Source organism: Artibeus jamaicensis, unplaced genomic scaffold (genome assembly GCF_021234435.1).
Source record: "Artibeus jamaicensis isolate MK-2021 breed Jamaican fruit bat unplaced genomic scaffold, CSHL_Jam_final scaffold_369, whole genome shotgun sequence".
NCBI lineage: Eukaryota > Metazoa > Chordata > Mammalia > Chiroptera > Phyllostomidae > Artibeus > Artibeus jamaicensis.
Window position 1 is genome coordinate 10863286 of NW_026522042.1, and position 26051 is coordinate 10889336.

Sequence of the window (26051 nt, forward strand, 5' to 3'; positions counted from 1 at the left end):
ATTTATTTTTGAGGTTTTTTAATTCAACAGATAGAGAGGCATGTATCTGTTGCCTCTCACACACTCCCAAATGGGGACCTGGTCCATAACCCTGGCATGTACCCTAACTGGTAATCAAACCAGTGACTTCTCAGTTTGCAGGCCAGCACTCAACCCACTGATCCAAATCAGTAAAGGGCAAAAAAAATTAAAACAATCATCTGTGCTCACACATACAGAAGCAACTGTGCTCACATACTGAAAATTAAATTCAGAAAACAATCCAATTTTCAATAACATCAAAAAGAATAAAATGCTTAGGAACAAATTTAACAAAAGAAGTGCAAAACCTGTATACTACAAAATATTTTCAGTGAAAGAAATTAAGGCCTAAAAATAAAATAGCACCCTATGCTCATGGACTGGAAGACTTAAGATAGCAATACCCCCCAAATTAATCTAAAGGTTCAACATAATCCCTATCAAAATTATAGCTGCCCATTTTGCATAAATGGGCAAGTTGATCCTAAAGTTCACATAAAAATTCAAGAGATCCAGAACGCCAAAACAATCTTGAAAAAGAACAAGTTGGAGGACTCGCACTTCCCGTTTTCAAACCTTACTACATAGCTACAGTAATCAAGACAATGTGGTACCGGCATAAGGTCAGACACATAGATAGGTGGAATAAAATACTATGTGTCTTTTATTCCACCTGAAATAAACTCTTATATTTACGTTCAACTGATTTTTAATTTTAACAAGGGTGTCAAGACCATTCAATGAAAAAAGAAGTCTTTTCAACAAATGGTGATGTCACAACTGGACAGTCACATGTAGGAGAATGAAGTTGAATCCCTACCACAAATCGTATGTAAAAATTTAACATGAAATGTAAGAGCAAAAATTAGACACAGGTATACATCTTCACGACCTTGGATCAAGCAATGGTATCTTAAACATGACATCAAAAGCACAAACAACCCAAGGGGAAAAAAAGTAGTAAGACATTATTAAAATGAAAAGTTCTGTGCCTCAAAGGACACTATCAAGAAAATGAAAAACCCACAGAAAGGAAAAAATATTTGTGAAACATACCTGGTAAGGGACTTGTATTTAGAATATATTAAAAACTTATAATTAAAGAACTGTAAGATTAGAATAAACATTTTTCCAAAGACATATAAATGACCAATGAGCACATGAAAAGATGTTAAATATCATTAGTCATTAGAGAAATTCAAATCAAAGCCACAATGAGATACTGGACTCTCACTACGATGGCTATACTCTTCTGACAATAATACGTACTGGCAAGGATGTGAAGAAACTGTAAATCTCTAATGTTGTTAATGGAAATGTAAAAATCATGTAGCCTCTTTGGAAAACAGTTTAGCAGGTCCTCAAAGAGTTAAACAGAAGCAAATGACCTAAAAATTTCACTCCTGTGTTTCTACCCAGAGAAACTGAAAAAATATGTCCACATTAAAACTTGTGCACAAATGTTTATAGCAGCATTACCCACAATAGCCAAAAGGGGAAAACAACCCAAATGTTCATCAACTGGCAAAAGTCAGGTACACTGTGGCACAGCGATACAATGGGGTATTATTTGATCATAAAAATCAATGAAGTACTGATATATGATGACATGGATGACATGTCAAGTCATCCATGTGAAAGAAGCCAGACATGAAAACGCCACACTGTATAATTCTGCTTACATGAATTTCTAAAAAAAAAATCATAGCAACAGAAGGTAGATTAGTGACTGCCAAGGGCTGTGGATAGGGAAGAATGGGGAATGCTGACTAATGACCCTGGGGTGTTCCTTTTTTGGGTGATGAAAATGTTCTGAAACTATGTAGTGATGATGGTTGTATAACTTGCAACTATACTAAAGAACCACTACATTTTATCATTTCCACTTTAAAAGAGTGAATTTTATGGTTTGTGAAAATGTGAGCTATTTTTCAAACTAGTTCAGATGAGCCACATAAAGTTATTTGCAGACACTTGCTAAGAGCCCGCTGCAGGCAAAATACTTTACCGGGGACCACAGGCAGACCCTGCCCTCAAAGAGTTTATAATCTAATTGGAAAGACTACAGAAATAATGTGAAAATGAAACAAAATAAAACACAGCTTGATAATAAGAAAATGTGATAAGTCAACATATAACTTATATAACTAACTCCTACACACAGGTATGTATTAGAAGAGAAAGAGATCACATGAATTGAGGCAGGATCAAAGGGGGAAAGAATTATAAGCTTAAAAAATAAAAAAGCTATGTGACTGATATGCTAACATTCCTTCCATCACCATAAAAAAACAAAATCAAAGAAGACAGAATTTGGACAGGAGAAAAAAGGAGGCAACAAGGGTTTTCATTAAAAGGTGTGAAGCAGAAAAATAAAAAATGAGTTATTTTATAGTAGATATATTTGTATATACTTATATACAAAGTGTGTGTGCTTTCGTATGTTACAGTAAAGCTTATTAAAGATTCGTTAAATCAAGCTCCTTGTATAAACACTCATTCGTGTACTTCATTGGATCTGGGGTATATAGTCAAGTTATCTTATGAAGAAATATGTATAATTCAATACCAGATGAACTTGAGCTGATTTGATTACTTTTTCTTTTGTATTTTTGTAATAATTCACTAGAAATGTCACAAATTAGATTTTAATTTAGAAATTAAAGGGTATTTTAATCATCAAATCACAATTAGAAAGGTAGCTGTCAACTAACAAAAATAACAAATATTTGCTGAGGACTTACTCTAAGTGTACCGCATACTTCCAAGCAGTTTACATGTTACTTTTAAGCAGTGTGTATTCAAAATACACAAGGTAATTCAATTCGACTTTTTAAACATAAACCATTCTTAGAAACAAATTGGTCATTTCCAGAATTTTTAATTTTATTCTAAGTACTATTGCAAATTGATATTTGCTTATTTTTACTTCAGTTTTTTTTTAACCAATTCTTCGTTAAATTCATTTATGGTATCTGCTACTCTTTTTCCTCAAATTTACTAGGTCCTCTCCAGAATCCAGCGACTACCCTCCATTCTTCAGAACTCAACACATCTCTCCATTCTCTCTATTTTTAACTCTAGTACACTAGTAACTCCACTCACAGTGCTTCCTTGCTCCTTTCTCACAGATGACGTCTCTATGGAACAGGAAAAAAAAATAGAGGGATCTTGTAGGCAGCATGTAAAAGTTAGAAGGGAAGTTGAAAAAAGTCTGAACATTGAGTGGCTAGACTTCATTGCTGAGCACATAGCAGTCATTCAATTAACTCTTATGGAATGATTAAAAAGTCTAAGAAACTGGCCACAACAGAAAGTTATAAACTAACCTTACATCTCCAGAAAAGGACTACACTTTGAAACAATTCCATAGGTAATTACAATGTGTCAGCTCTCAAACGAAAAAAGTACATTTGCTTAGATGTATGTAGATCCAAGGAAAGCACTAATTTTCATTTTGACACTGACACCTGATCAATTATTTTTGATAAATTAGTTTGATTCCTTTATAATCTCTGGCACAGTAGCTTTTGAAAAGCTAATGACATTTTAAATTTAATTATTCTAAAAGTAAATCTTATATTACACTATCTAATATCAAACTATCCGATAAGGCCATAGTAATCAAAACAGTGTGGTACTGGCATAAAAACAGATACGGAGATCAGTAGAACAGAACAAAGGGCCCAGAAATAAACCCACACCTATATGGTCAATTAATATATGACAAAGGAGGCAAAAACATACAACGGGGTTAAGACAGTCTATTCAGTAAATGGTATTGGGAAAATTGAATAAATACATGCAAAAAAAAATAAAACCAGACCATCTTCTTACACCATATACAAGAATAAACAAAATATATTAACAACTTGAACATTAAGACTCAAAACCATAAATATCCTAGAAGAAAGTATGGGTAGGGAAATCTCTGATATTTCTCTTAGCCATATTTTTTTCTGAATTATCTTCTCAGTCAAGGGAAACAAAAGAAAAAATAAGTGTGACTATTTAAAACAAAAAAGTTTTTGGACAGCAAAAGACACCATCAACTAAACAAAAAGACAACTCACTGAATGGAAGAATTTATTTGCCAATGATACCTCTGATAAGGGATCAATATTCAAAACTTAAAGAACTCATACAACTCAATACCCAAAAAACAAAAAATTCAATTAAAAAGTGGGCAAAGGACCAGAATAGACATTTCTCCAAAGAAGACTTACACATGTCCAACACACATATGAAAAGATGCTCAACATCACTAATCATCTGAAAAATGCAAATTAAAACCATAATGAGATATCACCACACACCTGTCAGAATGGCTGTTATCAATAAATCAACAACAAGTGTTGATGGGGATGTAGAAAAAAAGGAATGCTCGCTGTTGGTGGGAATGCAGACTGGTGCAGCCACTATGAAAAACAGTAGAGAGGTTCCTCAAAAAATTAAAGATGAAACTGCCTTAGGACCCAGCAATTCCACTTCTGTGTATACACACAAGAAAACCTAAAATACTCATTTGAAAGAATACATGTAACCCTATGTTCCCTGCAGCATTATTTATAATAGCCAAGATATGGAAGCAACCCAAGTGCCCATCAATAAATGAATGGATAAAAAAGTAATCACACACACACACACACACACACACACACACACACAATGGACTATTACTCAGCCATAAAAAAAGAATGAAATCTTACTACTTGTGACAACATGCATAGACCTAGAGGGTATTACGCTAAGTGAAATAAGTAAGTCAGAGAAAGATAAATACCATACGATTTCACTTATATGGGAGATCTAAACAATAATATAAACAAAATAGAAACAGATGCATAGATACAGAGAACAGACTGATGGTTATCAGAAGAGAGAGGGTTTGGGGGACTGAGTGAAAAATGTGTAGGAAATGAGAAGTACACATTGGTAGCTACAAAACAGTCACAGGGAAGTAAAATATAGTATAGAAAATATATATAGTCAGTAATATTGTAATAATTATGTATGGTGCCAGGTGGGAACTTGAACTACCCGAGGGATCACTTTGTAAAGTATATGACCCGTCTAACCACTATGCTGTACATCTGAAACGAACACAAAATATTCAATGTAAACTATAGATAAAAAATAAAATTTTAAAAATCTTTGAAAGTTAAAAAGACCTTTAATTATATTTGTAAATAATCCTTCGTGAGCAAAGTAACAAAGTTCTCACTAAAGACTGTATTATGTTTATGAATTTCATATAAAACTAACTAGAAAGTAGCCTTCAGATTAAGCTAAATAGATACACTAGGAAGACACTGCTCTTTAGGAAGAGAAATGCACAACAAAAAACAGTCGTACAAGAACATTAATTGTTATTCTAAATTCATACCACTATAGTCAATATACTGGAAAACAAAGCCTCAAGGGGGGGGAATATTGGTATTGTTATCTTCCAGTAATTTAAATCAAATGAGACTTTTTTAAACACATAGAATCTATCACACCATTTTTAACCCTGATTTAAGACTATTTGAAGAGAACTTCTAAGTTAGCCTTGAAAGTAATTTTCAAATAACCACTAGTTATTTACAACTGTTTGACTGAGCCACTAAATTTTCAATATCTAGTTTGCCCAAAATGTGCAGTGATACAGTTTTGGTAGGTTGTATTCTTATTCATAGACAGCCAAATTAATTTTACTTATTTTGGCTTTAAAAGCTCCATGCTAATTCTAATTCATGAATCTGTATACCAGAACTATAATAATAAATTAAATATTATCTTGGACTTTCTTAGTTGAGGTAATAAGGAATCCTAGGATTTCAACATGGTTTAAAATTAAACCTTATACAGCCTGTTATTTTTATTTATTTATTTTTTAAGATTTTATTTCTTTATTTTTAGAGAAGAGGGGAAGGGAGGGAGAGAAACATCAATGTGTGGTTACCTCTCACGTGGCCCCCACTGAGGACCTGGCCCTCAACCCAGGCATGTGCCCTGACTGGGAATCGCGAACTGGAGACTGGTTCGCAGCCTGCGTTCAATCCACTGAGCCACACCAGCCAGGTCTATATAGCCTTTTAAAAAGTTAACATAGATTTACAAACATCTTCTCATGAAAATAATCCTCTAATAAATCACTTCATAATTATATGCTTTGCCAAAGAAAAGTCTAATGTCTTCTGAGCTCTGAAAACTTAAGGTATTTAAATTCCATGTTCACCATACATCTCAATGTCCCACAGTTTGCTTAAACTCGACATGCCTAAAACTGTAGCATAACTTCCCTTCTTTCTTTCATAGCCCTGCTGCTGTCCAATTCGTATAACCTTCTCCTCTTCTAATCTTAAAGAATGGAACTTCCATACTTCAAGTCCCAGAGGTATGAAATTTGAGAATCAAAGAGGCATCCTTGACTCTTTGCACTCTCCATTACCCAACCTACCTACATATAAACACCAAACTACATCCAGGCTAATTCCTTAGTATGTTATGAGTTTCTCCTCCACATTCACATTGTCTTAACTGAGGACCTCATCAATTCCTAAATGGCCTCCCTTGTCTCCTTTCTTTCTGCCTACTACCTAATGTCTATTTCGCTGCCAAAAAATATTTTTCTTTTTTTAAATTAATTTATTTTTAGAGAGAGGGGAAAGAGAAAGAGAGGGAGAGAAGCATTAGTATCCAAAAAATATTTTTTCAAATGCAAAATATACTTCATTACTAAACAATTAATTTCTTGGTTCCCCAATGCCTTTAAAATAAAATGCACACTGCTTGAAAGCATTTACATTCCTTCATAATTTGAACTGTCCCTCTCTGTGGTTTCAAATCTTTTGGTACACTCCTTTTCCAGCCCTGTGCTCCAATAATCTAAGTGTCTACAGTTTCCAATACTGAACTATTGCCCCAAGTTCCTAAGTCTAACTAATGAACTAAAACACTTAGTTTACATACTACCTCTACTCTAAATTAGGTGTTCCCTGCCCCCAATACTCCTACGGTACTTTTTGTTAATCTGGATAATGTAACACTATCTTTGTTTATTTGTCTATATTAGGCTGTAAGATCCTTGAAAGCATGATTGAAGTCTTTTATTTTGCCACTTCTAAAGTATTACAGGTCCCAACATGTAGAAAACATTCAATGTCTGATGAATGAGAGACTGAATATGAGATCACAGCCATGTCTATATCCAGCTAGATGTGTCATATTTCAAATATTAAGATTAAGTAATAGCATCTATGTAAAGATTGATCTTTCTTTTTAGTATGTTCCAATCTAGAATCTACTTACCACTTTTTCTTTCCTGCAGACTGATGATCCCTTAACTACAACTGTATCACTAAGAACTACTCCCTTCTTTCATTTATCTAAATTTTCTTTTCCAAAAAGCATGTCATTTTTCTTCACATTTTATAATTAAAAAAAAAATAAGTCTTTAACTTTGAGGTTCTTAAAAATTTTTAAGTTCTAAATTATACAATTTAGCCTTACTTAACATTCCAAAAAACTCTAAGTAGTTTTCAAGAAAACTATGGGCATGAAGAGTCGCTGAGCTATAAAACTTTATTAAAAACACTAAAACTTTCATGGCTGTCTTCTAGTTGAAAACATCAGAATAAAACCACAATAATTAGTGTAGGTGGCAACATGGCTCAACAGCTAGGTAAAACAGTGCAGACTCAAACAGTTCATGCTAAAATAGTCACCAACTTACAAATTATAAGTCACTTCAAATTCTAGTTTTTAGGCCCCCTCATCTGAACAATGAGGACACACAATAGCACTATGACATACACTACAAACCATAAATAACTGGAAAAGATCAAGGAACTGTAGTACCTCGATCCCTTTCTCATCAACTCCTCCCATTTCTGGATTATGCAGGTCAGTCACTTAAGCCCTGATCCTATAAATTTGTCCCTTAGCAGTCAATGGAAGCCCAACAAAGCTGGAGTGGGAATAAAAGAATATATAGATCTTTCTCTTATCCACCTAAGCAAATCTATTTGGCCAGCTACAAGTAATTAACTAAATTACACCAAAGCCTGGATTTAAATGCTATATTATCTTACCTTTTCTGAGCTTCATGTTTTCTTTCTTCTATAAGTTGCTCACTATTTAGCAAGCCTCCCCTATTTTCTGTCACTACAATTAACCCTATATACCAAAACTGAAATACAAATTTATGTATTCAACAATTGTTTGTTCAATGCTTACTTATGGGCAAGCCACTATAGAGACTCAACAACTAGGCAGGATTTTCCCATCGGCCTTTGAAAAACGCGTTTGAATTGATCTCATTTTCTCAAAAACATGGTAATTAGCACCAAAGCAAAATGTAGCACCTATTATTTCTTTAGTTATAAACTCTAGATACAGTGAAGAAAATATTTACTTTGTTTTTCAAGATAGCATCACATTTTAACATGTCCTACATACAAGAGATATTCAGGTTATTTACACCAGTAACTCTAAGCAGACTCTTTTGTTCAAGCTAGAGTAACTGCTTACTCTAAGGAAGAATCACTGTAAGGTTATACAAAGCCATGAGCAATAACTTCCAAATTCACAAACAAGTAACACAACTACAACATATCTGGCTCTTGCCATTAAAAGAATATGCCATGCATTATTCCTAGCAACTGAATGGTATCATATTCCATGCCATTTGTTTCTTTAGTTTTTTGTTATCTGCAAGAAAAGTGAAAATGTTATTGAAGTGAACTTGTTTTCACAAAATAGTAAAGTCAATTTAGAGGCTCTTCCTAACCCTTCTCCCCTCCACATTCCCATTTTCTTCTCAACTCAGACTCTGCTCCTAAACATATAAACACACAATATTGAAATGAATGTACACATCCATGAAATGTAGTACTCTAAAAGTAAGGTATGGAAAGCTAAAGTCTGAGTTCAAATAGTTCTAGCTGACACACTAGGCAGTAAGTCAGAAGCCCTAGATTTTAGAAATAATGGAGATGAGTACAGAAGACAGTCCGTCATATGTAGGTTATAAAGCAGGAATGTTACTGAAGATTACACTTTAATTTTAAATACCAGAGCCCAAGTATATAAGCAAAGAGTATCCTAACAGTAAATACTTCTACAATTACCTCTACATCTTTCTTAAAATGCCAGGAATAATTTTATCTGACTAATTTTATGTACATGCCCACTCTCAGAATCAAACAGTAGATGAGGACTGGATTCAAGTCCTCCCTGAATTTTCAGGGAGCTGTTATGAATGTCAGAACTGGTGAACAACTGGATTGGCAGTACAGTAAAGGAGAAGGGTCAAGCATTATCACCAAGTTTCTAGCCTAGGCAACTCAGCTGATGATAGTGGAAACATTAACCTACTTCACATAGTTGTTAGAATAGTTTTCTTCCTTTTGGTGTGGACAGGGATAAGAGTAGGGAAGAAGTGAAAGATTAGTTCAGATCTACATATTTTCAAATTTATAATATTTATGGAGCATCAGGAAGTGCCTGGTAGACTGTTGGCTCTGTCTCAGAAGAGAAATATACTCTAGACATAAATCTGTGAGTCATCAGCACACAGGTAGTAAGCAAGTAAAAAGTCATATGAATAGATGAGATCAATAGGAAGAGAGAAAAGAACAAAGGTTGAAAAACCACCTCAGGAATACAAATATTTAAGGGCAGGCAAAGGGAAGAATAGCAAGAGTCTGCAAATGAAGCCAAATATATAGAGGAAGAACAAGAAGAGACTGATATATCCCTGAATTTAAGAGAGAAAGCTGTTTCAAAAGGGTGTTAAGGGATGGGATGGGGGCTGGGAAGTCAAATAAACTGACCAGAAAATGGCCCCTTTCTTGTTATCTGCCCCATCCTTTAGAGAGCACTGCTTCTCTCAACTTGAAGCATTAAAAGAGAGGCAGTAACTTATTCAAAATAACCCATGTTCTATTTTTAGTATAAGAAACCAACATTAAACTTAAGCAAAATATAAACACAATTTTTGGTAAGTTATTATTATACCATCCCTCATTTCTTGCTCCAGTTTCTATGTGCTATATGTTCCAAATATATGATGCTACCTACTTCAATTATGATGGAGAAGAGGGTAATGTCTGTTTTATCTCCTTTAGAGCATCTAACCTAACAGAATTAATGAATATAAATTAATGCCATATAATGTCAACTACAAGATTATTGGAATGAGGGGTAAAAATGATCAAGTACAAAGCAGCCACAGAGAAATATCTAAAGCTGTTCAAAATATTTTTGATAAACAGTAATATCAAAGTTAAAGAGTACATTCATTTCAAAATTCAGTCACCAATAAACTACTAATAATACACATAACAACATGGATGAATCTCAAAAACCCGTACTCTAAGTGAATCAAATCCAACACAAAAGCCTACATATTATATGATTCCATTTATATGACAGTCTAGAGAAGATAAAACTGCTAGTACAGAAATCAGATTTGGTTGCCAGGGGCTGGGATAGGTATAAAACACCGATTACAAAAGAATACAAGGGGCCTTTCAGGGGTGATGGAAATACTCTCTGTCTTGACTGTGGTGGTGGTGGTCGCAAAACTGTATGTTTGTCAAAACCTGTAAATGTAAACCAGTGATTTTTTACTGTGTAAATTGCACCTCAATAAGCCTTATTCAAATTAAAAATGAAATGAAGACATCGTATCACTATTTTAGTTGAACAGCATTTTTTAAAAGATTTTATTTATTTTTAGAGGGGAATGGAGGGAGAAAAAGAGGGAGATAAACAGCCATGTGTGGTTGCCTCTCACGTGCCCTACACCAGGGACCTGGCCAGCAATCCAGGCGTGTGTCCCCACCAGGAACTGAACCAGGGACCCCCTGCTTTGCAGGCTGGCACTTAATCCACTGAGCCACACCAGCTAGGGCTGAATAGCATTTTCAATGTGCTGTAATGTGTTTCTCACTATAATTAGCTTACCTACAGTACTATACATACTACTTAAATTAGCAAAGAAAATAAAAACTATATTAAGTCACCTGGCTGGTATGGCTCAGTGGATTGAGTGCTGGCCTGTAGACCAAAGGTTGCCAGTTCGATTAATGCCTGGGTTGCAGGCCAGGTTCCCAGTAGGAGGTGTACAAAAGGCAACCACACATTGATGTTTCCCTCCCTCTTTCTCTTTCTCTTTCCCTTCCCGTCTTCTCTAAAAAAATAAATAGAATCATTTTTTAAAAACTGTAATAAATCGATCTCAAGCTAAAAACAAGAAAGCAGATAACTTCCCTCTCACAAAAAACCCCCAATATCTTAGTTCCAATTCTATTGCCCAAAGTATTGAAACAATACAATCCTTACCAACACCTAAAGGAAGTCTTTTAAACTTTACTTTGATTTATTTTTATACACAAGTTATGTTATGTATGTACCATTAAGGATGTATGCAAATAAAATGTTCTCACCCAAAAATAAACCTCAAGGTACATAATCTATATCCTCCAAAAATTGTATTTTGAAATTAATACAAAAATATAATTGCCCCTAACAAATCTTAGATTTAGAAATATATCCCGAAGAAATATTATATAGCTCAATTCTAATTAATAGATTCAACAAAAACATACTGAATAACTATAACATAGGATAAACACTACTACAGCACTGGTGATTTAGTATGGCTGATGGACACAGGAATAATTTATTTTATCAAAAGACACAAGTAATACATTGACAAATACTACAAAATGGAATGACCAGGGAAACTTTCACAAGAAAGGCCATGCTTTCTCTTTCTCTTAAAATAAAAAATCTCCGGACCTTGACTTGATATTTTGAGACCAGCAACATTATGAACTTAGGAAGATCTTGGAATTTGAGGCCTTTCAAACTGTTCTAGGTTTCATCAAGGAAAGTGTATTTATTGAAAAATTATGTACTATATAAGTGAACGAACTCAGTTCAAAACTGTGTTGTTCAAGGATCAACAGTAATATATTACAAGACCATGCACATTAACACCTATATTCACCGCACTATGTAAAAATTTGCTTAAAAGGAGATAAAGATTGTACGGACACTGACAGAGAAAGGAAGACACACATATGAAAAGGGAAAGAAAAAAGGGTACAAAGATCAGCACAGTTAAAGAAAAATATATGTCAATATGTCTTTGAGGGTAAGCCAAAGGCAGGTTATGGCATAATAAATACTGAATTCCTAATTTTTGTCTCAAAATGGAAAGAATGGTAACAGTAGCTTTTAGGCCATTACATTTTCCCACTTGGTCATTACCAAGGAAAAACTAAATTACATATAGCCTATGTTCAGATGATCAATTTCTTTAGATGGAAACTGGCAACCCACAATCTTATTAGATAAAGATAAGTAAAAATGTTTTTAAAATCTCAAAGGGTTGTCAAGGAGCAGTGCTGAGAAAACTCAGTGATGTATTGCTTTGCTAGGATTAATTTCAAAGACATTTTTGTTTTACAAATAAAAAATTAAATATACAGTCATAAAGACATTTTTAGAGTAAGTTATGTTTGAGTTTTAATAATTCATTAGTGTTTCAAACACTGTTAGTTTTTAAGGTATCTAGAATAATTACTCTTAAAAAAACAGTACTCATATCAAAAACAAGCTTGCATTTTATCAGCATGACTAAAGGACTGAGAAGTATAAGTGATCCAAATATGTTAACTCTAACAAAAATAAATCCAGTATTTAAAATAATGTCAGAGTTCCTGAATTTCTCAGGTGTAAAAGCATAAGAAATTATTTTAATAAATTAATTAATTAATGTTGCTAATTCTATGTTTCTGCATACTGAAAAAATTTTTCCTTTCTGCCCAAGGGCAAATATACACCACAGAAAACTTTAAGAGTTTGGTATTTTTTATGTTAAATGCTATGTTACACAGATGTAAAATGGCAAAACAATTTACCTTCATAACTTATGTTGATAATTTAATGTATTTGGGGAGTATTTTTTTAATGCTCAACATTTTTATTAAAAATAATTATGATGAAAATAAATTGGCTTTCCTATATTTGCAAAAGCTATCTATCACACAGATAAAGCATGCATACATAGGGTGGAACAAAAATAGGTTTGAGTACACAAAACAGAGTTTATTCTCATTATTATTTATTATATTATTTTCCATACGAACTATAGACCTACTTTTGCCCCACCCTGCATTTAAAAATAATGTCCTATTTAAATGCATGTTATACATACAAACATTTCGTACATTGTATGTGGTGTAAAATAACATGTTTTTTTTTAAAGACTATAACCCAATGATGTATTGGTGATAACTGACCACAACATGTCAGAATTCCTGTTTTTAAATTATCTTCAGGATCTCTTTATAAGCTACACAAGAATAACAGTCTCATATCTCTATAATCAAGCCTACCCTGTATGTGAAAATGGAAAGAAGTTTCAGAATTGGAAATATTTAGGTTGGAATCTCCTTTCTAACACCTGCTGTCTTTGCCACCCTGGACAAGTTTCTTAAACATGATGAACCTCAATTTCCTTGTCTGTAAAATAATAACACAATCACTAACCTCATTGGGTGATTCAAATCACAATATACAGTAATGTTAAGGTTGACAGGTGAAGCATTAACACTGGAGTCCTTTCTCCACTTCCACACCTGTGTGATGTTGGCCTAGTTGGTTAATCATTCTATACCTCAATTTTCTCACGTATCTTAGGATAATAAATACAACCAAACTCATACTATACGTTAAAGAATTGAGAAAATCCATATAAAGCCCCTGACAGTTTCTAGCACATGAAAATCACTCAATAATATTACATATTACAAATAAAAAGCACTTAATACAGAGCCGGCCACACACACAAAAAATCTTACTAAATCTTAATTTTCTTAAACTAAGTTCTAAATTACTTTTTACTTTCTCTAAAATTCAAATTCACCTCTGAAAATGAAGCTTTACCAGTAAGGATAAGAAAAAGACTATCTCAAAGGTTCTAAAGGTATTAGCTACAGGAATCCCCATAAGGCCGTATGCAACAGCAACAGCTCTGGAATAGGCGTACAACTTTTCAAGGGGATGACTTTCAAAGGATCAAATTATTTGGTTACACAAATACTGGAACTTTAAAAAATAATCAGTCATATTACTTTATACATTCATTATCTACTATATGACAACTGGTCTAGACAGTGATTTCCATGAAAGAAATCACTGCCTAAAGATGAATTTTGCCTTTCTGAATGTAGATACTTTGACCACTTCAAGTTAATATAAAAAAATTACAAGTAAAAATATCAGATTGTTTAACAACTCAAATTTAAAATATAAGATAGCAGCCCTGGCTGGTGTAGCTCAGTGGATTGAGCACAGGCCTGTGAAGCAAAGGGTTGCTGGTTTGATTCCCAGTCAGGGCACATGCCTGGGTTGTGGGCCGGGTCCCCAGTAGAGGACACATGAGAGGCAACCACACACTGGTGTTTCTCTCCCCTTCTTTCTCCTTCCCTTCCCCTCTCTCTAAAAAAATAAATAATAAAATATTTAAAAAATAAAAGATAGCAAAGATTTGCTGATTTCAAAAACATTATATATACATATATACGATATGTAGCCTGAATTCTACTTATAGTTCTTTGCCTAAAGTAAACAATTTCCTTGACTACATTACTTGAAAGTACTGAATCAAATGAGCAACCAAAGGATAATATTAAGATTTTACTAAAAGTAGAAATGTGGAATCCTAAATCCCTAGCAACATATATAGATAAATCAGATTGATCATTTACTATTTTTAATTATTTATTTGTTCTTATTTAATCTTTATTGTTTTTTCCATTACCATTGTCCCCTTACACCCCCCACACCCAGCTGATCATTTACTATTAATAAAATAAGACAGCAATTTTCTAATCTTTCCACCCTCATTTTCTTCACCTATAAATTGTGCATGGTTACCTATCTCTAATTCATGAGCTTTTTAGAGGAATTAAATAAGACAATATTATAGGGAAATATTTAACACAACTCTGGACAAATAATAAGCCTTTAAAATATTAACTAGCTGGCAATGCTGTATAAAACAAAAATAATCTCTCCTAATAATATCACTTTGGGAATAGAAAGGAATATGCCTTAAGACATAATGAAATAACAAACTCAGTTCATCAAAACCAACTCCGGATTTACACCAAACACAACAGTATGTAAGATAAATATCTAAAATTATTTTATTACTTTACTTATCTGGACAAAAAATTCTAACCACATAAAACACTCTTTAAAATTACAATTATGCCCTTACATTAAAAGACCTGGTGTTTAAAACTTTTTAAATTAATTAGAAACACTAAAATTCTACTCTAATGTAATTTCTAATGTAAAAGTACTATTTTCATACCAAGAAAATATAACCAAGAGAGATCAAATCTCTCTAAAAGAAGACGGAAAAGCACCTTGGACTCAGATAACTGAAAAAGTTACAAATGTATCAGTGTCAATACTGAGCAGTGCATAGCAGCAAGACCAGACCTCAAATATTTCTTAAAACAACATAATCTAATAAAAAATTATTAAGAGTCAGGGAATCCCTTATTCTCCCACTGACTCACTACTTGAATCTATACCAATCATGTGGCCTCTGATGTCAAGTTTTTCATCAAAAAAATGGCAATCATACTGGTCCCTTCTTCCACAAGGAAATGAGAATATTTTTAAAGGAACTCAGATCACCCTGAAAAAGGACCAATTTAAAACTACAAAAGGCCCTGGCTGGTGTGGCTCAGTGGACTGAATGCTGGCCTGCAAACTGAAAGGTTGCCAGTTCGATTCTCAGTCAGGGCCCATGCCTGGGTTGCAGGCCAGGACCTTAGTTGGGGCATGCAAGAATCTGATGTTTCTATCCCTCTCTTTCTTGCTCCCTCTCTCTAAAAATAAATAAAATCTTTTAAAAAAACTACGAAGAGTAATAATAAATGACTACTAAAAATAGAGAAAACTCTACTTAGAAAGTATATTTTAAAGCCCTGGCCAAGTGCCTCAGTTGGTTGGAGCATCATCCCATGTTATCGAAAGGTTGCAGGTTCAATCCCTGGTCAGGGCACACACCTAGCTTGTGGGTTCAATCCCAATCGGGGCATGTATAACCATTCGATGTTCTCTCACTCTCTCCCCCCTCTTCCTCTCTCTCTAAAATAAATATATCCTGGAGTGAGGATTTTTAAATGATTTTCAAAAGCTATATAAAACCATAAATTACCACCAAAGCTCAGTATGTTCAAGATATTAAAATAAATACCTTCAACTAAACAGTTAATTACCAGACTTCTATGAAGTTCCTAGTTGGTAATTTCCTAATCATTCTATGGCAAATAAGAGTGATAAACAGAACTGAAGTGACATTTCTCCAAAAGAAATTTTTACTTGCAATACTTCAGTCTTCCCATTCACTTCATATGAAGCCAAAATCTTTTTTTTTAATTTCATAATTACTTACAAATTATGGTCTTCTTAATAAGCAATGGGGAAAGTTAAATGAAATTATATAAAACTCATTGTTTAGTTTTTATTTACTCCTGTATTACTAATTTTTAAATCTTATTTTGAGAAGGTAAAAATACCACATTACAGTATGTCAAAATATAATACACACAAGTTCAAATGTTTCTAGCATAGCAGTTTGATGATGGATTGCTACTGCAAAAATTAAATATGAAGTTAGTTTAGGAATTCTTAAAAAATTCATATGTAAGCTGGGTAGTCCAGCTCCAAATAAAGAAAATTTCATGTTTGAATGGGTATAGCTTTGCTAATAATATTTTTGAAACTGAATAATGATCACTATGCAGAAAACCAAAGTACATTTACTACCATACTGAAAACTTTCACTTTTCCTCCCCAAAGAGACTCACAAAATCTGTCTTTCTTTCAAAGATAGTTTTTTTCCTTCTCAAAGATGGACAGTATTATAATGACCCCTAGCATAGGTTCAAAATGCTTTTAAATAACTAGTAAACAAATACTGAATGGCCTTTTAGTCTGCAGACTAAAGAGAAACAGTAAACCATAATGTTGAAATTAGTTATATTAGGAAATATTTCTCCAAATAATATAGTAACTAGCAATGTAAAATTATTGGAGCACTACAGCTGTCTCCCTTCACTGAATTGAAAAACTAGTAAAGAGAATACAAGATTAACCACTGGTGACTATTCCAACCAATACAGGGGAGGTAGAGCAGGCTATTCATAATCTCTAGGGAAATACAAATTATTCATTCCAACTACATTATCAAAAATTTAAAGTTCAAGTTTAGGTTTTATTCAAGTTTTATAATGTTTTCTCCTTTAAAAACAACCTATTTAATTAGTTGACTAAATAAAAATATTTTCAATCTACTTTAAAGAAGTGTTTATGCTGTTAAACATTTAATAAAAGCTATTACAAAATCTATTACTTAGAGATTGCTAACTATGTGCAACTGGGAAAATAAGATCTGATAATAATTAATTCACTTTCATTTAATTCCAAAGTCACTAGAAAAAAAATCAGTCACATAAACTGATTACTAACACATAGATTTAAATATCTGTGTAAGCAAGCTGTCTTTAAGTAAAAATTCTAAAAGTTCCTTCTGTTGATGAAAACTAAGCAAGCAGAACTTCTTCCCATTACCTCTAACAGAAATATGTTCAGCCCTTGACATGTCTCTGTATTTTAAGTTGTAATGACAATTACAGGTTCATGTAAGGGCCTTTTAAACATTTATACTGAGGCCCTTATCTGTCTCCCCAAACCCCAAACCCTCTGCTTAAGATGTTAAGTGTTTCTCCCTTCTATATTCTCTCTCACAGCAGGCCCCCATTCGCATGCCCCCCAACAGGGTAGGCCTGAGGCCCAGTAGCAAACAGTGTCTAACAGGAGCAGGCAGCACAAAGACAGGAATGGGAGATTAGTGGGAGGGAGGGAGGCCGGGATTGGGGCTCAGCAGGAGCTTCAGGCTTTTTAAAATTCAAACTGCTCCCTGACCAATACAAATCACGGACACGCTACTGACTACTACACGGATTTATAGCATTAAAAACATACCCAGTACGTGACAGCTATATTAACTTCAGTCTTTTTAACATTTTTCCATACGTATGCAGTAAATGTGGTACAATTTATTTTAAGCACAATACTAAACTCAAAAGTAACCTTCAGAAAAGTTACTCTCGTCTACAATGACAATTTTACCAGACAAAAAAATTCCAACCAATGTACCACCACCACAGTTTATAAAACAAGGGACATTGTTGATCAGTGTTGCTTCATTTTAACCAATAAAAGTTTCCCTACACTGAACATAGTACAAAGTATCAAAATGGTCTAATGCAGGTACATTTATTTATCTTGCTATGCAATTTGTATGGCTGAAAACTTTTAAATGGTTGTTTTCCTTTCTACCAATCTATGCCCCCATAAACAAGCTCAAAACACGTTAACTTACACTTCAATTAGAATTTAAGATAAAACTTATGTTTTTCTCCAGCATTTACAGATAATTTGACCTATTAAAATGACACCTCTCTCATTACACAGTCAAACATCATGGGCACAAACAGCCAATGACAATCCTGGGACCTCAAGAAGATCTGCCCTGACATGAAAGGATGGCACCTTCTACATTTTTTAACCTCCCAGGGATTTTAAGCAAAACTTGATTTGTATACTTTTGAAGAAAATTGGTTTTACTTGTATCTCAGCACAATTCTCAAAACGTCTAAAATTGTTTTTATATGCTTCTACAAAGCTAAAGCAGGAAGTACCTGAGTATTTTATGTTACAATCGTCTAAAACTGTCCTTACATAACACACAGAAATATAAAGTGGCAGGGTAAACCTGTCAAGTACTTTATACTTGTCTCTGGATAAAAAGTCCATGAGCAACAAACACTGTCAAAGAACGTAAAAGCGCTTTTTTTTGGCATGGAGGGGGGACATAATGCAGTGTCTACAATACTATGGTCTTCTGTATTAAATATTCATGTGAACAACTTAATTCTTCAAAAAAAGAAAATGAGTCTTTATGAACTTTCCAACGTCCAAACAAGTTTTACACGGGGAAAGAATTACCCCAGGATCCGTGTCGGAGTATTTACATTTCTCTCACTAACTGAAACTACTTCCTCCCTTCACAGGGTCACAGGGGGAAGAAGGGGGGTTGTTTGTTTCACTGGGACGTTCCCCACTCCCGGACCGGGAAAGTTGTAAATATGGGGACGAGCAGGGCACACTCGCTGTTAGTTGTATTGTTTCCGCCTCCTCGCCAGCCGCGGCTCCTCTCCCGGGCGAGGCCTGTCACCGACCAGCAGCAGCCCCGCTCAGCCCGGAGCTCTCCTAATCCCCGAGCTCAAGTAGATTCCGCTGGCCCGCGGCCTGCACTCTCCGCCGGGCCTACGCCTCCCCGGCCGCCCGGCAGGAGCCGTGCCCGCCACCGGAGGCGGCCGGGAGAGGGTACTAAACCCCGCGACCAGGGCGGCTGCCACCAGAGAGGAGCGAACTCTAGACTCGCCCGCGGAGGAGACCTGGGGCCGCTGAGGAAACGGCGGGGAGGGGAGCGAGGAGGAGAGACGCTTAGGACCTGGCGCCGCCGCCGCCGCCGCCGCCGAAATAAAGAGCAGGAATTTACCTGGGCGAATCGGCTTCTGAATCCGAGGGGAGGCCGAGGCCGCGGCGGCGAGAGACTATAATCCGGGCCGGGAGGGGGGGTGGCTACGGCTCCTCTTCCGTCTCCTCAGTGCGGGGAACATGTAGAGCCGGGGGGAGACCAGCCGAGAAGACAAATCGCTGCTTCTTCTTCCTCCTCCTCCTCCCACATAGAAACACTCACAAACACCCAGCCAGGGGCCCGAGCTACCGGGGGCGCATCGCCGCCGGCCCGGGAACCAATCCTCCAGTCGGCGGGGGCGTCCCTCCCTGCGGCTTGGTGGTGTCGGGTGAGTCGGTACCGACGGAGGGAGGGGGGGGAGGGCGGGGGGGGAAGGAGCCCTGTGTGTCTCTCTCTCTCGTTCCGTCTCTCCCTCTCAGAACAAAATGCCGACCGGAAGTGCAGCTGGAGGAATGACTCCCTCCACCGGCGCCAAACACTAACAACCACCCCCTCTTCCCCACTCCACTTCCGCCACCGCCGCCGCCGCCGCCACTTCGGCTCGCGTCCTCGGCCGAGCCGCTTCGTTCCGCAGGGCCTCCGAGGCCTGGCGGGGTCGGCGGCGAGGCGGCAGCGGCTCTGCTCCGCGCCCTCCTCCTCCTCAAGGCGGCTGTGGATGTTGCTTTTTATTGACGATCCTGCGGAGCGCCGTTTTCGCTGCGGCGCAGGGGGGCCGGCTCCCTCGGGTCTTTATTTTCCTGGAGGCCGACCGGATTGCTGTCCGGATTCGGTGGAGGTCGAGTGCGTGGGGGGCCCTGTGGCCAGGCACGGCTCGCAGGCCGCGCTCGCTGCCCCAGCGGGTCCTCATTAGCTGTAGGGAGCCGAGCGCGGGGCGGACACATAGAGGACGCCCGAGATTCGACGGCGACACTGCATTTTTTAAATGGTATCCCTGCAGCCTGGTGGATGTGTCGTACACCTTCTCTCCTTTTGAGAGGCCGGACTTTACGCCTGTCTCAGCATTATTTCTGCGGGGTAAGAACGCAGCCCCTGGAGGTGAAGAAGATTCCCAGCTGAATCGAACTGGAATCGTGTTTGTGATGCATTTATTTCTGGAAATAAGTGGTCTTTTCTGAATCTCCTTTTTGTTGGCGGTGGTTCTGGCTGTTCCCTAACTGTCGGGATAAAGGCCTGTAGGCGACGCTGTTGGAGCGAGTGGCTGGCCCGCGGCGGTCCGGAGCGCGCGGGTTGGCGCCCCCCTTTAGTGTGGGTGGAGCCGAGCGCGCTGGAGAGCTGCCCGCGCGACCCTGGCGGGCCGATTTCAGACATCCCTTTCCTTGGTATATTTGAAACAGTGAGGTTCTGGGGCGCAAAAGTGATTACGTGTAGAGTACCATGCTTGTAGTCTTACTGTAACACGTGAAGTAACTATCGTTCTAGAGTTATTGATTAAGTGTACTTGGGTAAAATAAAGGGGCACTATTCTGTAGGTAAAAAATGCAGTAGGTACGCGAATTTTAGTAAACGGGATGATATTTGTGTTATATTTTCATGAATTTGGTTAAATGACATTAATTGTAAATGGGAATTTTTGCCTACAGGTTATTCCTTTTGTGTCAAAAAAAAAAATCACTGGAGGGACTAAATCAGATCTTGTCACTCCTTTACTCTGACCCTCCAATGGCTTCACATCTAGCTGAGAGTAAAAGCCAAAGCCGTGCTGGCAGAGTGAAGGCCTGGCGCGCTGGGATGGGAGAAGCTGCGCGGCTGGCGTCTTAGCAAACTTCTGCCTTCCCTGTTCCCTCTGCCAGGCTCTTTCCCCAAGTGACAGTAAGACTTGCGCCCTCACCTTCCAGTGTTTGCTCAAATGTCAGTCACCTCGGGGCTCCGGTGGCTACTGTTTAAACTGCGAGTTCCCTTTCCCATTTTATCATTCCGGCATTTTACATATCATACGTATTTATTATCTGTGTTACCCAGTGAAACGTACATTCCTCTTGTTTTCCGTTGGTGTTTTGTGGAGGAAATATGCCTAGAATGATGGTTTACAGAGTGGATGCTTAGTATTTGGTTAATGAATGAATAACCCCCCCTACTTCCCTGCACACACACCAGTTTCTGAATTCTGTTTCTTATTTATACTTACATGTGCTACAGATAACTATGAAAGATGTGAAAACTGGGCGGGGGGGAGGGATGCGAATTTATTACAGAGTTCTGGAAAAAGGCACTTTCTAGACATTTAAAAAACCCACAACACCAGAAAGCCACAAACCAGTGATGATAATTTTTTTAGGTTTCTGTAAATGGGCTTGCTATCGGACAGTGGATCGATCAAGTAAGTGATCGTGTTCTTACTGGGCCCATTAGTTTTGCTCTCTTCCTGAATTACAAACCGACTTGTTCATCCTACTGCCCCTTTTCTTGCAAAATACATGCTATTTTCACTGAATTAAAGTTAAGAATTGGTTGGCTTAGTCCAAACGCAGCGCTACTGAAAAAGTTCATTCAGCAAGTATTTACTGGGCACAGAATGTGTGCCAGTCAGTGATTCCAAAGGTGCGTGTTTCTGAGGCCTTATATAAAGGAGCACATCAGGCTACTCTGGTTACTACTCAATTATGCTGTCAGGCAAAAGCAAAGGCTAGTGAGATTTATTTTTACAGTTTGCTTCAGAAGAAAAGGTCAGTGAAGCTTAGGGCAGGATTAGTATGGAGATTTTACTTCACCTTTTATCTTGCTGTTCATTTAGATACATTTACTTTATGATAGCTCTAGGTATGTCAAATTAATTTTTAAAACTATTAAAAATTGAGAATCTTTGTTTCCTGGTGGCTGAAAAAACAGATCTTTTAAAATGAGTAAGTATACTTACAAACTAGAAACTGCAATAAAGCTTTGGCTATGATATTATAAATAGTCATTTATGGAATTTTTAGACAAGACAGTTTTGATAGTTATTTTATAACCATTAACAATTAATTAGCCATTGTTTAATAAACCCAACAGTCTGTTAAGTTTATCCATTAATCGTTAAGAACAGCTTTAAGTGTTATACAGAAGGTTGGAATATGTTTTTTATTCAACTGCAAAATACTTAAAATTCCATTTCACTCAAGGAAACACAATTATCTTCCTATATATCCATACTTAAAATGTTCCTGATAAACTATAATTTTGGATGTCTGGGTAACTGAAGTCTTGGCATTATTGTAGATTTATTTTCAAGTACTAGATATTTTATTTTTCGGTTTCTTCTCTCATTTACTTATTAGAGACTTATTAAGTGCTCATTAGCTTTATGATAGGTACTTCCTGTGTATTAGTGAATGAAAACAGACAAGGTCTCTGCCTTTACGATTTTAACTTATATACAGTTTATAGCAACTTTTTCTAGATCATAGAGTTAAAGAAATTGTTTTAGTGCATATTAGAATGGCTCTGTATTAAGTAAATGTTTGTTTGCCTAAATTTTAAGTATCCAAGTTGAGATCTTGTGTAGAGCTATTGATTTAATATTAGTGTCTTCTTGATTTTATTGTCTCATTTATTTTTTGTGTTTTGTTTTGGGGGGTTTTGCCTAATAATTATTTTTCTCAACATTATCCATTTATTTTGCTCTTCCATTTTTGAGACTGTCAAATATGGGCTGATTTATAGTTGATCAATAAATTGTAGATTTAATAAAATATTTTAGTGGATTTTAAATATTAACTATTGATTCATCAGGAGGAATTGGTGCAATTGACAGATTATGAATTACTTTTACTGATACTATCTTTAAGAGAAATACAATTTGTCATAAAATGATAGCAATGAAAAATTTTAGAAAATCATTTTAATATTTCATGCCCACCAATTCTATACTTTGTTAGTGGTAAAATTAACTCTTTTTTAAAGAAATGTTTTGTCTATTTCTAGAGACGGGGGTGGGGAGAACAGGAGAGAAACATCCACCAGCTACCTTTTGCACACCCCCAACCGGGGACCTGGCCCACAACCCAGGCATTTGCCCTGACTGGGAATCAAGCAGGCAACCTTTCGGTCCACAGGAGCCATGCCAGCCAGAGCAAAATTAACTCTTACAAGAACAGATTTTTAAAATATACTAAAAAAGTAAAGGCCATATAGTGTTTGTATGGCCTTTACTTTGTATGTTTTGGACATTATTTTAAAGTTATTTCTACCAAAGTTATTTCATATTTAGGAAAATTAAGTTACTTTGGGAGTAATTTTTATCTTAAAAAACTTTAAACAGTTGATTATAGATGTGGATTTGAGGATGAGCTATAAAAATATCAAACAATTTAACAGTCTGTAAATAAGTTCCTACTTCAAGTTTTTAAAGTAAATACCCCTCTACTCCCCCTCAAATCTGATTAAGCCAACTTAATCAGATTTGTGATAGTATCTATGAAGGTTATTCAACATATTTTATTTATGTTAAGATGGTAGAAATGAATAATTTTCCCCCTGGATGACTTTCTTGTCCTTGAAGAACAAGCTTTGTCCTTTCATTAATTCTTTTCCCCTCTAAATTCATAGTTTATTATCCATGCCATCCATTTATAGTCCTATGACTTTCCTATATTATTGTTTACATTTTTTGCATGTATGTGCTTTATGTTCCTAAATCAAAGTGACCAGTTATGTGTTACACTACATTACAAGCTTTATTGTGCATTGCATAGGGTCGCATCCCCCCAAAATGCATTTCTAAAATATAATTTTAGTATAAAATTATTTAGCCATTAAATCTTCACAAAAGTCTAATCTTAATGGAGCCTATACATATCCTAAATGTGAACCAGAGAATTAAACTATACATGTATTTTAATACTAAACTAAGCTGGACCAACATTAATTTTAAAATGTTTTTATCTATTAAGGAAAAATACAAAATCCATTAAACACATCTAAAATAGGTATGAAAGGAGTAGTTGTGATACTCATTTCAGAGTTTCTTCCCTAGACCATTGGTTTAAAACTGGGTCATGTACCATTATGAGTCATGAAATAAATTTAGTGGGTTGTGACGTATATTTTATTTAAAATATAGAATAGAAAATCTAAGTACATTACAGATGATAAAGTCTATTACTTTTACATGAACATTTCAGTTACGGGTGTGCATGTGCTAGGTTATTTGGTAACATACAGGGGTAGGCAAAAGTAGGTTTACAATGCCATTGTAACATTCTTTTGAATTAATACAACCATTGTAATAATCACAACCTGCATGTCTTTCCATTCATATCTGTAAACCTACTTTTGCCCACCCCTGTATATTTTGTAACATGGATTATAGGCTGAAAAAATTGGTGTCTTTTTTTTTAATCTGCAGTTTAGTTTTTCATTTACTACCTCCATTAGAAAATTGAAAAAAGAAACTACTAGGAAGTTCTGATTGCCTGTGAAATAGGAATTTTAGAGGAGGCACTAGGAGATTTGATAGTTGGTTTCAAATAGATGATCTTAAGGTAAAAAGTAGATAAACTATGTAGAAATGTCAAATGTGTTTGTGAGGAATTATTTTCCTCATTAAGCTAAATTTGCTGTGTTTAGATTTATGACTTTTCTTATTGATTTGTTGTAGCACATATAATTTCAAATGTCCAATACAGCAAAATAATAAATATAAGGCAAAAAAATCTGTTTGTACTTCTTCCCATCTTCTCACATTACTTCCCATTACTCACAAAGTAATTATTATAAGAATTTATTCCCTGAAAATGATTGAAACTTTTTCTCCCTCCAAAAAGTTAAGCAGTTTTCAGTATGGTTTTTCTTTCTAGTCAAAGTAAATAATCATTTCTTAAAGTAAATGGTTAACTTTCATTTGCCAACCAACTCATTCATATATTTAATTAAGTACTTAAAATTTTGTACAGAATTTTGTAATAAAAAAATTATGTGTAGAATTTGAAAGGAAGGCAATGTACTGTATACATGGTGAAAAATATCACAGAAAATAAGGTAGGGAATATGTTATACTGAAATGTTTTAATATGATTTTGAACACTTCATTACTTATTTCAGAGTAGATTTTATTATTGTAATCTTGTGCACATCTATTTAAGAACATTCAAATCTTTCGGATGTATGATGCTAGCTCCCTTTCAGTTATAGGTACTGAACACCTGGTTTGATTAAAATCTTAGTGAAACACAAAATTTCCTAGGGAACTAAAATAAGAATCTTCTAGTCAATTATTGAACCAAAGCTTATTCCCAAGTATTTTACCAACATAATATATACCCTGTTTAATTAAAGAAATTATATTACTAACCAGCAGAGGGAGCCAAGTCAGTCCTAAAAGGTAGGAGTACAAAGGAAGACCACATGACTTCCTGTTTTGAGTTGGACTGTTTTGGCAGCTGTTCTTGAGTTTAGTTTACCAAAAAGCCAACTGAAGTACAGAAAG

The 26051-nt window shown here is 35.7% G+C and overlaps 1 protein-coding gene across 5 annotated transcripts in view; it reads right to left on the bottom strand.

Annotated features, from left to right (window-relative positions):
• NIPBL (NIPBL cohesin loading factor) overlaps positions 1-19996 on the bottom strand; it is a 204388-nt gene extending 184392 nt beyond the window's left edge. For 4 of the 5 annotated variants that reach the window (XM_037128962.2, XM_053657314.1, XM_053657315.1 and 1 more), the window contains exon 1: positions 19670-19996. The gene's annotated coding sequence lies outside the window, so the exon portion shown is untranslated. The remainder of the gene's footprint in view (positions 1-19669) is intronic. The other variant, XM_037128966.2, reaches the window with a different exon arrangement.
• Between the last annotated feature and the right edge of the window lie 6055 nt (positions 19997-26051).